Here is a 15550-nt window from a genome sequence, read left to right on the forward strand (position 1 = left end):
TTCTCCTTTTCAACCTTCACAGGCCATGTTTACATCAGGCATGAAGGAGTCCACTCAGGACAGAGTGACCATCGGGGGAGTGGAACCTCAGGTGATGGATGTGCTGCTGGACTATGCCTACACCTGTGAAGTGTCCATCATAACCACCATCACAAAGACAGGCGTGAAGCACTCGAATGTAAAGGTAATGTGTTTTCAGTGTGAACCTCAATGTCAACAATATTGTCCTGTATCGGTGCTTAATAAACACATCTTGTTCTAATCTAGGCCCTGCTAGCGGCGTCAGACTTGTTTGATGTCACGGCTGTTCGAGAGCTCTGCTGTGAAAACATTGAAGCCGCTGTGGACATAAAGAACTGTGTAGAGACTTACTGCTTTGCAGATACACACTCCTGTGAAAGCTTGAAGAAACGCAGCATGGATCTCATTCTGGAAGACTTCAGAGTCCTCTACCAGCAGGTCAGTGGTTGACAGGTCCCAAGTTGTTTGTGTGTTGTTTGTCTTTTACCTCCTAATCAACCTCCCACCACCACATGGCCTGGGTAGAAACATTCAATCTGTCACAGCTGAATTAATGAATTAATTCATCCGCCTCTGTCAAGGTTTTTTGTGTTTTTAGACTTTTTACCATATTTTTGCAGACAACTGGACAGGATGTAAAAGCACATTGCCAGGGGGAGTGTGGTATTTTCTTTCTGCCGGAAAAGAAAAATTATATCCGCGATCATCCGTCCTTTAGTTAGGATCCGTAGAAAACCCCCAAAAAACGCAATCAGCCAGGGGTCGTCCTTGGCTGTAAACGTGTTAATAAGCTATGTTACATGTCACTTTCACCAAACAAACCATCATTTATTACCAGTGAGCACTTCAGAGGAGAAAAGATGACTTCAGTATGAAGCATGGGAACTTAGGAACAGTGTCTTTCATGTATCAGCTAATCCTGTTTCATTTAATTTTATTCCACCAATAGGAAGAGTTCCTCTCTCTCCCCATGGAAAGAGTATCAGAGATTCTCTCCAGCGACCATCTGAATGTTCCCAACGAGGACACGGTTTTACATGCTGCCATGCACTGGCTAACCAAGAATCCTACGAGTCCTACCTGCACGCTGAACTTTAAAAAGGTCAGTCATTTCTTAGTAGGATGATCTGAGGTGTCTACCTATCAAACATGTCAGGGCATATGTGACATACCTGTAATTCAAAGGTGCCGTGGATGGCAAAAAGTTATTTGAAAGGGGGACCTGAGCCACAAATGTTTGTCTAAAAATCTGAAAAACGTATGTTTCATTTCACCAGGTCTTTGAGTTTATGCAGCAAGTCCGTCTGCCTCTCGTCACTCCCTCCCTCCTCCCCGGTGTGATGAAGTGCCTGGCTGTGCTGGAAGATCACGAGGGCTGCCAGGGACTCCTCTCGCGCTGCCCGACCCGACCACGCAGGAGGACTGGTAGGTTACCCTGCTGAACACATGCATGTTCACACTGATGATGTTACAAACCACACCCGTGTCAAGTGAGCGGGGCTCGCATCACATTTCACACTAGAAAACACAGTTCCTGAAGAATTCCGTTTTACCTAGGCCACGTTTACTCGACAACAGTCTCTAGAGGAAACGGCAACATTCCGTTGCGTTCTCACTTGTTATTCTGCTTCTACATGGAAAGGCAACAGAATTCAAAATGAAATGTGTAACCCTGCTCCTTCTCCCCCACTGGTTGTAGTGATCGTGACGGTGGGAGCGAAGCGCCCCGGGGGCGGTGCCGAGTTAGAGAGCTTTGATCCCCTGACCAAAGAGTGGAAGACCGTTGGACAACTGCCCTTGGAACTATACAATCCTGCTCTGCTTGCCTCAGGTGAGAAGTTACTCAACTCACGCTTATGGTGTCTACACAACGAAAGAAATTTGATTCCCGCTGGTGGACCCTGTGGGCACTGGGGGCATGTTCTCTCCTCCGCGTCATCAGTGCCCACACCCTAGGTTGGGTTGGCGAAAGGGCCTTTCTGTGTGGAGTTTGCATGTTTTCCCTGTGTCCTAGGGTAGACCATAGACATAGAAAGGTAGACGCCTCCTTCGGCTAGGGGGCGTATGCATTGAGCAACTAAGGGAATCTTCATTGCTTCCGTGTTCATGACTTCCGCGTGCGTCACACATACGGAAGTCGGTAAGCCAATCAGAGGCAGGTGGGGGCTGGTCTTTACGTGTGCAGCCTGTAAGAACAGCTGAGCAGCGCAACATCGGAACTGGCTCTGTTGAATTGAATTGTAGTCCTTGGATAAGTCCCGGAAAAGACACGCTGTGATTGGCCAGTAGTCACTTTGACTGAGAGCGTTCCCTTAGTTTTTCCAGGAAGTCCCGACTAGAACTTTTGCACATCGCTCCAATTAACTGCAGAGGCGAACGAGGCATCTAGCTCTTTATATCTGTGGGGTAGACCCTCACAAAAACATGCAGGTCTCTATTCACCTTATTCCTGGCCACTCCCTGGAAGTAGGGCCAAACACCTGGGAAAGGGGTAAACAGGAAACTCAATGATGTTTGGCTCTGGGTGAAACCTGTGATGCCATGTCTGCTTATAATAAGCAATTTGTGTAATGTAGTTGCTTTTTGGGCTTGCCTTCTTTTTTTTTTTAAACCAGTGTTTCCCAAATCTTTTCATATCAAGGACCCCAGATTAATATATTTGTCCACAGTCGCAGACCCCCATCTGAGAATATGTGGTGCCAAGGACCTCCACGCAATATTTGTGTTGTTAAAATGTTTCAAATAATATTCAAAATATTGTAGGTTTTTCTCTCAGTATTTGTTTTAAATAGCAGATATACAAGCTTACAATGTGTCTTAATGTGACACATTATGAGCTTGCTCATCTGCTATTTTCAAATGTAAATGTTAAGTTGTAAAACTGAGCCTAGTTGCTTCTATCAGGCTTATTTTCATAGACCTTGTTCCTATGGCCTGGCCGCTTGTTTCTATGGTTCTCCATTGGATTCCATTATATTCCCCCGAACGTTTACATTTGATTTTATTACCTTAATAAACATTGTCATAAATACTTTATGGTTATTGTCGGTAGTTTAAAGCCTCGTTTCAATCACCATGATATGCGTTTGGTGAAAATATGGTCCAATTTATGTTATTATAGCAGTATATGTATATGTATTTTATAGCAGGGTATGCTGTACGAGGGGGTTGTGATCATTGGCTTGTGATGATTCTTCTTCGTGTGCTTTATTTTCGGCAAGCTCAAGACAATGTCCCATGTATCCCTGCGGTTGCACGTGACAGTTGGCAGCCAATAGCATTTGAGACAGTATCATTTCTACCAATGAACGTTGATTTCTACAATGATGGCGTTACCCATACAACGGCCAAAAAAGCTTCATTTGCGCAGCATAGAAACCATGACATCAATGTGCATCTTTTGAGACCATCGATGGGCGGATTGGATCGAAGTATTTTATTCTATATATTCTTTCAAAGCTGGTAGACAATGATAGTTAAATAAACCCTTGCAGTAAACAAGTTAACAGTCAAGCCAGAAGTCATTGTTGGAGCTGTGTGCATCTCCCTATACGTGGCTGTGTGGGTCTGTCTGTGTGTGTGTCTGTCTGTCTGTGTGTATGTAGCCTGACTTCGGCGCGTAACTAGTGCCGCACCATTTACGCCACTCGCGCAATATATACATCAAAATGTGCGGCTCGGCCGGGAATGGTGTTCTATTACCTTTCGTTCCGATCCGCCTTACCATGCCGACGTAATCGGCAAAAAACAACGCTTAATTGTCCCCATTGACTTATAATGGGACAATGCAAGAAATCACTTTCAAGTATTTTTCTCTCGTAAACCATAGGAGCTACAGTTTAAAACCTCGGAGAGGAGATTCATAATGATTTTAAGAATGAATCGCAAAATAATTACATCACTCGGCCTCATGGTGGCGCTATAACGGCCCACTTTACGTTTTGCCCCGTAACTCTTGAACCGTAGATCGATTCCTTGGGTCAAGACGCATCTCCCCATATAGGCCACGCCCATTTGCGCCAGGATAGATTTTCCGCCATCTTGAATTTTCTCCAAAACACACTTTTTGCTCCTTTTCCAACATATTTTCTTCAAATGTCACAAAAATCGGTACACATGATCTACACACACACACACACACACACACACACACACACACACACACACAGCTCCACTTCACACGGGTGTGATTTTTTTAACTCTGCTCTTCTTCCACCATAGGCTCCACTCTGTATCTGGCTGGAGAATATGGTCGCTCTGGTCCAAACAGGCCATGGGCGATGTGGCGCTATGATCCTCCTCATAGCTCATGGTTGAAGATGTCCCACACCAAGGAGAAACGCGCTCAGTCAAGTAAGATATTAAACGATGCCAATTTAACACAAAAAAGTGCCTTTGATTAAACAATGATTTAATCGCACGGTGCCACAGTATTTTATAGATTTTTCCTTATTTTGGAGGGTCGAGGTAAAAGTAATGAGTAAATGTTATCCAGGTATTTCTGCAATGTCCGTGCGATAGTATTTTATTTCACTCAGAACAGAAAAATTACAATCGTGGCCGGTAGAGAAGGGCTCGTTTTAAACATGAACGTGATCTGCAGTTGGATTACAAGATAAATCCACTTTGGTGAATCTCATAACACTGGCCAGTATAGACCGAATTCCTGGCCACGCCCCTACTTCCGACCCGAAGCCTTATTTGAGCTTGATTATAGGGTTGTGATTTCCTGTTTACGATCTGATTCTCGTCTTAACTATGGTCTTAACTGATCAGAGTGATTGTTTTATTTTGTTACTGATGTTAATATGGCTGCCTCATACAGTAAGCTAGTTTAATATAAAACCTTATCGGACGTGTCCACAGCACACAGAGACATTGACGAGTTTGGCGTGTGGGCGCGTCGTCAGCATCCGGAGTGTTAATACAATTAATTCCAAAAATGTATTACCGCCGTTAAAGCGATAATTTTGACAGCTATAATTAAAAATAAATGAAAAACAGCCTATCCCTTAATGAAAAAAAACATCACAAGGATGCAACCGGGACGTATCATCAGGGATGTAGCCTGCAGCATCATACATCCTCCCAACAGGTGATCCGGCCAGGGTGATCAAGTCAAGAGAAGTCCCGACTTGCGTCCCAGTAGCTACCCACGATCATTCCCATTAGGGGAAGATAGGGCCACTCAATCCGCTGCTCCGGAACTACTCTGCCGGGACTGGGCGATAAACCAATCTGGCGTGTGGAAGGACTATGCTCTGTGGGTTGATTCCTGGCCGGGCTCCTCCTATCATGTCTCACCAGGACCACTCCTGCTCTCACCAGGTCCAGGACCTGTGCGTAGCGACTGCCAGTAGCAGACAATTTATTCAGCTGCTGCAGGCAGTTTGGCCGCGGTAGTACTGCAAGCTCCACTTGGGCAATTATTGAGGTGGTGCTGCAGGCTCCGCTTGCGGCTTGAATGGTCCTCCTAAAGGCCTCACTGTGGACACCGGCTGGGGCGCTAACCCATACTGCTCCCTTTTACCCATTTAGGCCTGAACACATTATGACGCAATATTTTATGCTTTAAATATAAAAAAATAGCAGATATACAAGCTCACAGCGCGGCACCGAGTGCCTCGCTGCGAGCTTGTAGATCTGCTATTTTTGAAAAATCGTGAAAATTAGAATTTTGACACGATTCTATAAGTGTCTTTTGAATCCTTCTAAGATTTTTGGAAAAAACCTATGTTTCTATGTCAGCAATCTGGCCAGCCATCGTCAAAGAAAAGGTCCTTTTCACTTAACTGGAGCTCAGTTAATCTGTTAAAAATAAATGATATTTATTTGGCCACGGACCCCCATTTCAAAATATCTAGTTCCAGGGACCACCCAGAAGCAAAATTTGAGTTACAAACGTTCGCTTTGAAAATATATATATATTCAAAGATTTGCACACATTTTCACAACTTTTTTCAAAAATAGCAGATCTACAAGCTCGCAGCGCGGCACTCGGTGCCGCGCTGTGAGCTTGTATATCTGCTATTTCTCACTGGTTAAAGCATTCAATAATTCTAGGCTTAAATGGGTTAATGATACATATATCTTTTCCTCCTTTTCCCTGTCGAACCCCACATGTTCCACAGGACTGGTGGTGCTGGACGGATGGCTGTTTGCAGTCGGGGGCCGGAAATACGAGAAGAGCGGAGACTCGATGGAACGCTATGACTCGGAAACAGACACCTGGCACCTGATGGAGTCTGTCGGCATGGAAGAGCGTTACAGTTTAAGCGGTCTTGTGGTGGGACTGGACAGACATCTCTATTTTATTGGTATGGAACAGTGTTATGCACCAAACACATCCGCAAAGAAAAGAACGAAAAATGGTGCCATCTGCTGTTGTTCACCTCTCAATTTGCCTCTGCTCCCGAACGGAGAATAACGGAAGTAGTCACTGTTGCACGAAACTGTAGTCCCATTGGAAACATAACAAAAACACACTAGCACAGACAGTCATTCGAGCAGCATATTCTTGTTATGCGTGTATAGTTTAAGAAAACATTTGAAAACGTCATGGTCACCAACAACACCAGAGAAAGATGAAATAACGCCCCCAAAAATATTGAAAGAAGACATAACGCTTCCAGTAGGACTTGTTATCGCTACTGCACCAAGGGAGAGGGTGTGTCACATCCGCTTTATCCCATACTCATCAGACTCTGTTGCCCCAGACTGTATGACGGGAGCATTTGCAAATCACGGGTCCGCCCCCCAGGGCTCCACTTTGTTTCTACATTCTTAACTCCTTTTAACACAACAGCTCCCACCATTCACTTACGCTTTATTTTTGAAGAGCCCCGGAAGCTCCGTGCGTGTGCACGTGTGTGTACAAAAATAACGTGTGTACACTGACGATCCAGGAAGGAGATCTGTTTGTTTACAAACGAAACTAAAATCCTAACCGGGGCCGACCATCACGGCATAGTGTCGCCGTGAAAACAAGCGGATCTCAGCCTCCTCAGTGTTATTTGCACCTTATTCAGAGATAAAGCCGTTTTTATGTTTCAGCATAGAATAGGAGTCAATGGATAATGGCCGCTCTCCGTTGCTTCTGGCTGCGTTGCGTCATGACGTATGCAGTTTTTTCTTTCACCAGCACCCGTAGCAAGCGTCTGAGATGCGGGTTACCATGGAAACCTTATCTCGTCTCGTCAATTTGGCTACCGGGGCAGCCAAATTGTCAATGGGGCTGCTGACAGATTCAGATGCAGAGCTCTGAATCTGTATAGAGAGATTAATGCACCTGCAGATTCAGCCTGCTGGGTTTCATGAGGTTGTGTTTTTGTGACCGTCGAGGAGCATTTAGTGTCAAATCTTCCAGCTCATGTCCATCACGCTAAAAAGTCAGCGAGTCACCCTACAGGTCTTGGTGTAACACTCAGCTGTGATCTCTCCTGACGCGTTGTCTCACAGTTTGTGTCTCTCTATATGTGTGTGTTGCCAGATTGTGCCAGTGACACAAGCAACCACAGCTACAACCCATGTCTGTTTGTCTCTCCCACTGCGTGTGTGTGCGTACTTTGCCAGATTAATAGTTTAACTCCTAATTCTTAAATTTGCCTTATTTACAAGCTCTGTTGTTTCAGCTCGACCTGACAGGTCGCTTCCTGCCCTTAGGGTATCTTAATTGTTCACAATAGTGTTACTGTATGTCAAGCATAATGATTAACTGAAATGAACAATATATTTGGTATTATTTCATGTATGCATGCCTCTCCTGTTGTTTTGTCCTCCTGGACTCTAGGTTGTGCCCTTCATGGATGGTATTCAAGCCAAGTCCAGGTGGCCAAGTACAACCCTAAGACATCTGTGTGGACACAACTTGCACCTATGCAGATTCCACGTGATATGGCGGCTGCTTGTGTTCTGAACGGAAAGATCTACGTCACAGGTATCATACCTCTTCTTAACCCATTTAGGCCTAGAATTATTTAATGATTTAACTATTGAAAAATAGCAGATATACAAGCTCACAGCCCGGCACAGAGAGTGAGCTTGTAGATCTGCTATTTTTGAAAACATGCGCGCAGCACTCGGTGCCGTGCTGTGAGCTTGTATATCTGCTATTTTTCAATAGTGCCTGAGTTAAAACATTGTCTATCCACCAGGAGGAGGAGTTTTTCACTAAAATTTGAAAATGTTCTCAACGATCTGTTGTAGAATCGCAGTATTACACTTGGGGGCTATCCTTTTACCACCTCCGGGCCACCTCCGGGCTACACCTCCAGCAGCTATGTCACCTTGTCATCGTCCACAGACAGCAGGCCATGCATCCCATTAGGAGTCCCATACATTGGGCATTCCAGAATTACATGGTGCCACACTCGGTTCAGGTTTATTGTCACACATATCCATACAAGTACAGATACAATGAAATGCTTGTGCCAGGAGCACTCTCAGCCTTATTACACAAAGACATGGTCACAGTGACCGACAAGAATGGGGACCCGCATACCATGCAGGCCACACAAAACAAGTCCCTACAGACACAACAACAATACCATACAGTGTAACTGTACTGTAAAATGCGTACAGTGCCCATGTTTACCTATGTTTCACTTTCAACCCTTCGTTGAGCAACCTGACTGCCTGAGCAAAAAAAAAACTATTACTGAAACGAGTGGTGTACGATTTGATGCTCTGGTAACGTTTATTGGATGGGGAGGAGTGAGAACAAGGTATGGGCGGGATGGCTGCTATCTTTAAACTTGCAGGCCGCACTAGGGGCAAAGCCCCATCTATGAATGGATGAGCGGAAATCCGGTCCGGAGGCGATTAAGCCTCACCCATGCCAGTCTAGGCAGGTCCATGCCAGTAGGGGGAAAACTGACGTTGGGGACGAAGACATGGAGTCTAGAGATGTTTACCTCCCACTCCATGCTCCAGAAGTGATCCGCCCATCTCGCCGCACTGATATTATAATCACTGCGTTCGTGCGGCAGGCACAAATGGGTGTCTCGACTTGAGGCGTCAGGGAGGCTCAACTGTTACTGAGAGCCTTTCATGGATGCCTGCGAGGATGGGGAGGTTGTCCACAGGAGTGGGACACAGGCATATAATAAAACACCCTAACAGTCACTACTTGTTTATCTATAGGTGGTCATTGGACTCATGAACACGACGAGTTACTGAAGCAAGCAGAAGACTCTGTGGAGTGCTACAACCCCCAGACCGACCAGTGGAGCATGTGTGCTCCCATGGGAGCGAAACGCTACGGGCACAGCATGGCTGTGGTGGATGGAAAGATGTACGTGCTAGGAGGGATGGATTTAGACTTTGTTCAAGATGATGGAGTCGGGTAAGACACTGCTGCTCCGTGAATTAAGTTACAAATGTTCACTTAAAAATACATATATTCAAAGATTTGCACATATTTTCACAACTGGGGGAAAAGGGGTCTTCTGGTCCAATGGTTCCCAAACTTTTCAGGTTTGAAACGGTGTATACTGGCCCATTACCAGACATTTCTCTCACATATTTGTTGGTCTCTCTTTATGTAGATATCACTATGACATCGAGTGCTACTGCGAGGAGACGGACACCTGGGAAACTGTGGGAGAGCTGCCTGCTGCTCGCTACGGTCTCAGATGTGCCTCTCTGAAGCTGAGGAATGATCATGGTCAACCCATAGATGATGATGAGTCTGAAGATGACTCCACAGATGATGAAGATGATGATGATTGGAGGAGTCCTAACCCTAGTTACCTATACTCTAACTCTCATCGCCACATGTGCTCTGAAGATGATCGTGAGGATCTCATGTTTCTTAGAAATTTCTTTTAGATTCCTCAATAGATGTCCACCATAACCCCCACGCACTACCCAGCTCGGATTTTAAGCCATGATGATCTTCTGTGAGCCAAGAAAGCACCTGTAGGCAACAGAGGAGGGGCCCACACACTTTTTAATTAACCTATACATTTCATTTGAATACATTTTCAATGACCACGCAGCCCAGTTCCCCAAAGGGCCCCTGAGAGCCAAGGGCCCCTGGCAACAGCCCCAACGGCCCAATGCTTAATCCAGCCCTGCCGCCACGGTCCGTTCGCAGCGTGCAGGCTTTATTTTTGCTACACTGCCTGTCTTTGGGCATTGCACATAGAGGAGTAAGCGACTTGTTATTGCGCTGTATTATTGTTATATAGACCTGGAAATTGGTTTAAATATTCTGGAAAAGTTTTGGAAATTATTTGGAAATTCATTGGTAAAAATGATGTATTGATACCAGTTGCATTAACTGGTTATCGGTTATGGTTATTCTGCTTATCGGTCAATTTCTTTTGTCGATTCCCTTATTGATTCCTGATACATTTTCATTGTGGAAAAAGGGTAGGCCTGCACTGGTTTTCAGCAGCTTTATTTATTATATCTGACACACACACACACACACACACACACACACACACACACACACACACACACACACACACACACACAGTTCTCTCACTCCCACGCTGAAACCCTGGTCCTTGTATTTATCACCTCTAGAATAGATTACTTTAATGCTGTCTTCTCAGGTCTACCATCAACAACAACAAACGGCATCAGGCTAGTCCAAAATGCAGCAGCCAAAGTATTAACCAGAAAAAGGAAATTTGACCACATCACACCAACACTGATTGAACTACACTGGCTGCCGATACAGGCCAGAGCCGACTTCAAGGTGCTGCTCCTGACCTTTAAAGCTCTAAATGGTCTTGCCCCAACCTGTCCTACATGTCAGATTTAATAGAACCATACATCCCTGCGAGACCATTGCGCTCTCAGGATGCCGGTCTGCTTAAAGTCACAAATCACAACAAAGTAACAGTTGGGGGTAGAGCATTCACACATCGAGCCCCCTATCTTTGGAATGCACTCCCTCAAGCTGTCAGGGATGCAAACTCCTTAGACATTTTTAAATCTAGATTAAAAATGTATCTCTTTTGCCTACACTACGGTCTGCCTGCCATCTCTGAACTTCACTTGTATGACCTAAAACCCTGCTCAGTGTCTTTTACACTGTGTTGTTTCATTTTATCCTATTTTGTTTTTCCTTTCATTTCTTTGCCGACGTATACATCCTCAGCTGTGTACTGCTACATGGAAATTGTTTGCTTCCTTTTCTTTGCTATTGTGTTTGCGGTTTGCCACTGTGCCTTGTTGTGAAGTGCACAGAGACCCCGTGGGGTGATGTTGCACTATAAATAAAAATAAACTGAAACTGAAACGTCTTTTTTTCAATCATTTTGTATTCATAATGTTCCAAAGTTCAACGACAGAAACAGTATTTGAGTGACAATTCATTGTCAAGTGCAATGTCTTAATTGTGACAGCCCTAGTCTACTCCTCTTATTAAATGTTTCATTCTACTGCTTCTGATCACTCATGTTTGCATTTTTCTCACAGGATAAAGATATGTGCTGGGAGTCGATGCTGTGAAGATTACCTCAAGGAGGTCCCTGCATTGCACAGGACATCAGCTGACACACACCTCCATCCTGTATGAATAGGATAGGAATACACCATGGTAAGACAGTACCATCTAGTGTTTAAATCAGTGTACTACAGCTCAGCATCTTCTGAGTTGAGAAGGGGTATCTGCAGAAATGTAATACAGGCCCACATGGGAATGGTTAGAATGTCACTAGCATTATTCACATTTATGCAAAACATTTTCCTACATGCAGAGTGCTGGCATCTAAACCTATTGCTTTGTAAATGGACTACAGTCTATGTGTTGCTATTGTCTCTTGGGAAGCACTTTGGGTCAACTGAATTGTTTTTTAAACTTGCCTTGACTTGACCTGTAAAGCCAAATGATGAGCCACGTAGCTAACGAAGATGAGTAGCAGCTCCTCCGTAACATTGAGAGAATTCTCATAAATGACACACCTATTAATATGTTGTATAAAAATTCTGTACCTAATGAGAAGGACTTATATACAGATACTGGGGCATATAATGACAAAATGTGTTAGCCCACATTCAATGCAATTTCTTTTGCAGATCAATTTATTCTTCAGTGATCTTAACTTACTACATATATAACTCTGATTCTAGATCATAGGCCATAGAATGTTTTCATCCATTGAAGAGCACCTGCTAAATGAACACATGAAAGCAAAATATCCTTTTTTTTTTTTTACATAAATACTAATGCTAAACACTAAAACAAGTCATCATTATTGGTGTGGAGTGTAGTAAAATCACAGACACTGTTGCATCCCTGCAGGAAAATCCTTTCCTTCTGGGATGATTCACTGCTAAAGAAATGGTCTTTTATCCACAATTTCTATATGGTCCAGCATGAAGGCCTTTGCATCCAAGTTCTCCTTCTACGTGGGTTTCCTGGTGGGGACCATCACACTACGTGTTCCTGCAGCAGGTGTGGTTCCAGAGGAGCTTTTCGGCACATCTGCGCTCAGTCAACATGAACTGGAGGAAGACGGGAAGAACTGGAAAAAGGAGAGATCTGCACAGTTCAACCTGAACCACCCTCACAGGTACACAGATAATAGCAGTTGTTCCATAACTTCATAACTTATGCTTGAGCATATAATGGCACGCAGCACTGTGTCACTATAACACACCTGATTGCACTGAAGAACAAAGTTGCGCAAACTTCCTCATCTTAGAACATCTTAGATCAGAGGCAGTCAGAGCATATCCTTGTCAAATCCCATAAATATTAAAACACATTTTTAAGAAGTAGTGAAAATGGCTGATCTACAAGCTCTAAACGCGTCGATCTGCTGTTTTCACTAGTTTGGGTCCAGGGCAAACGTCCAATTTCTCTTTTGGGTCTCAAGCTAAAACGTTTGGGAACCACTGTACTGAAGGTACATGTACTGTATGTGTGTAACTGTATATATGCAGCAATGGCATTGACACAAAATTCATTTTAATTCGATCATTCTCTTGCCAGGTGAAGATAGCCGCATGGCAGACGAGTTGCACAAAAAGGTGTGCATTCTTTGCTGGGTAATGACCGGGCCCAGCAACTTGGAGGAGAATACACGTGAAGGCTACCTGGAGTCGACACTGCAACGTTGTTGTGTTCATGAGCTCTGTCGACGACCCTGACTTCCCTACTGTGGGCTTGGGCACCAAGGAGGGGCGTGACCAGCTCTACTGGAAGACTATCCGGGCCTATCACTACGCATACGAGCATCACGCCCACGAGGCAGATTGGTTTCTCAAGGCAGGCGATGACACCTACATGATCTTGGACAACCTGCGCTGGGTTCTTTCCAACCGCACGCCTGACGAGCCCATCTACTTTGGTCGAAGATTCAAGCCCTACACCAAGCAGGGCTACATGAGCGGTGCTGCGGGTTATGTACGGAGTAAAGAGGCTCTGAGGAGATTTGTCGAGGGATTCAAAAACAAGGTGTGCACTCACACTACCTCTGTGGAAGACTTGGCCATGGGGCAGTGCATGGAGAAAGTAGGGGTGAAAGCAGGTGACTCTAGAGACACTATTCACAGGGAGACCTTCCATCCCTTTGTCCCAGAGCAGCACCTCACAGCCACCTTCCCCAAGCGCTTCTGGTACTGGAGCTACTGCTACTACCCCATCTCAGACAGAGGCATGTCCAGCTAAACTGTCCTTGTTCTATCTACACAACTGGATTTATATATATGCATGTGTTACTGATGCCCAGTGTTGATTTTTGAGCAAATTTTGATTTACTGTAGGTCTTAGCCATAGTCTTTTGAATAAAATTCCATTTAGTTTTTGTAATATTTTAGTCATCTGAAACCTTTTAGTCGACTAAATCTGCAGTTGACTTTGTTTTTCAGCGCAATGCCTGATGTGAATTTTATTAATCTTAATGAGCTGATCATCTTCTGTAGTTTTGGAGTAGAAGCACAAACTTCTTCAAATGCCACTGATAATAATCTTTACTTCCACTCAACATCTACCCACAAGTTCCTCTATAGTCGTCTACAAAGGTTTATTCAAAGGTCAAGTTCCTCTAGTCCAGTGTTTCTCAACCTTTTTTCTGCATGGGCACACTTTTCATGTCCCAAAAATCCATGGGCACACCAACATAATACGGGGGTGTAAATATCGTCACTGTCGGGAAGAAACCTTGTATCTCCAAGTTTCAAATGTGTACGTTTCTTCGCAAAGGCACCCTGCTTCATCATACAAGGCTGTCGCACAACAGTAGTGAAAACAGCAGAGCTACAAGCACACAACGCCAACGCCTCGCACCGCGAGGTGTTGTGTGCTTGTAGATCGGCTGTTTTCACTAGTTTAAATCATTTTTAAAATGATAAATACAATACTACAAGGGCTTATTCAAAGGTCAAGTTCTTATGGTCTACAAGCCAAGGGCTTAGTCAAAGGTCAAGCCACTGTCTCACATAACTGTCCCATAATAATAACCACCAGTAAGACTCCCTAATCGGGAGATAAGCGACCGTTGGTCGCTTATCTCCACAAATAGGCCAAAAGTTTGTTTTACCAATTATTACACTCTATGTGAACATTTACATCAACAAATCCCAAGTACTATGCAGAACGACCAATTTCAAGTTTTTAATGTACAACAATATTTAGAAAATAGGTCTACAAGCTGACAGTCCTCGTCCCTTATATTCCCATAGGTTATATGGAGATCTCAGTGTTTGTAAGGCCTTGTTCATTTATGCCCATATATGGACATCTCTATATCTACTGTAACAGTCCTTGTCCCTTTATGCCCATATATGGAGATCTCTTAACTGTAAGTCCTTGTCCCTTTTATGCCCATATATGGATATTCCTGATGTCATCAGTATATGAACATATATGGGCTTTCTGATATGCCCATATATGGAGATCTCTTAACTGTAAGCCCTTGTCCCTTTTATGCCCATATATGGATATCCCTGATGTCATCCGTATATGCCCATATATGGGCTTTCTAATATGCCCATATATGGAGATCTCTGTATCTCCATATATGGGTATAAAAGGATACTTCAGGTCTGACATCAGGTTTGTTAATATTGGGTTGCTAGGTTTGACATCACAAACTCTATGGGCCATCTGACCTAGAAATCTATATTTGGGCATAGATGACTCATCGTGACCTCATCACACGTCGACCGCACGTGTGACGTACGGTCGACCGCACGTGTGACCGACGGACGGCCGGTGGAGGTTTTCATACTAAACTGCGACCTTACGGTCGCAACTAAACTGCGACCTTACGGTCGCAACAACCTCCACCTCTCACGTCATACGGGTAGCCATAGTTACACCTGGAATGTTGAATCTCCATATATGGAGATAACCTACGCATCACACAAAGTCTGACCTCACCAGCCCATACTTGGGCATGGACGACTTATATCTCCATATACGGAGATGGCCATATATGGAGATACGATGACATCACAGAGTCCACAGCTGATGATGTGGCGTGATGTCATACAATACACAAACAAGCCCTATATAAAGGGGCAATTCTCACCAGGGAAGAGAGCATTGCCTGGAATGTTGAATCTC

The 15550-nt window shown here is 44.3% G+C and overlaps 1 pseudogene across 1 annotated transcript; it reads left to right on the top strand.

Moving 5' to 3' along the window:
• The first annotated feature begins 12354 nt into the window (after nucleotides 1-12354).
• On the top strand, nucleotides 12355-13651 carry LOC308286894 (glycoprotein-N-acetylgalactosamine 3-beta-galactosyltransferase 1-B-like; annotated as a pseudogene). The gene is made up of 2 exons: nucleotides 12355-12568; nucleotides 12974-13651. The product of its transcript is annotated as a glycoprotein-N-acetylgalactosamine 3-beta-galactosyltransferase 1-B-like (transcript).
• Nucleotides 13652-15550: the final 1899 nt, after the last annotated feature.

The sequence above is a fragment of the Nannobrachium achirus genome (genome assembly GCF_963921795.1).
Source record: "Nannobrachium achirus genome assembly, chromosome: 6".
NCBI classification, from domain to species: domain Eukaryota; kingdom Metazoa; phylum Chordata; class Actinopteri; order Myctophiformes; family Myctophidae; genus Nannobrachium; species Nannobrachium achirus.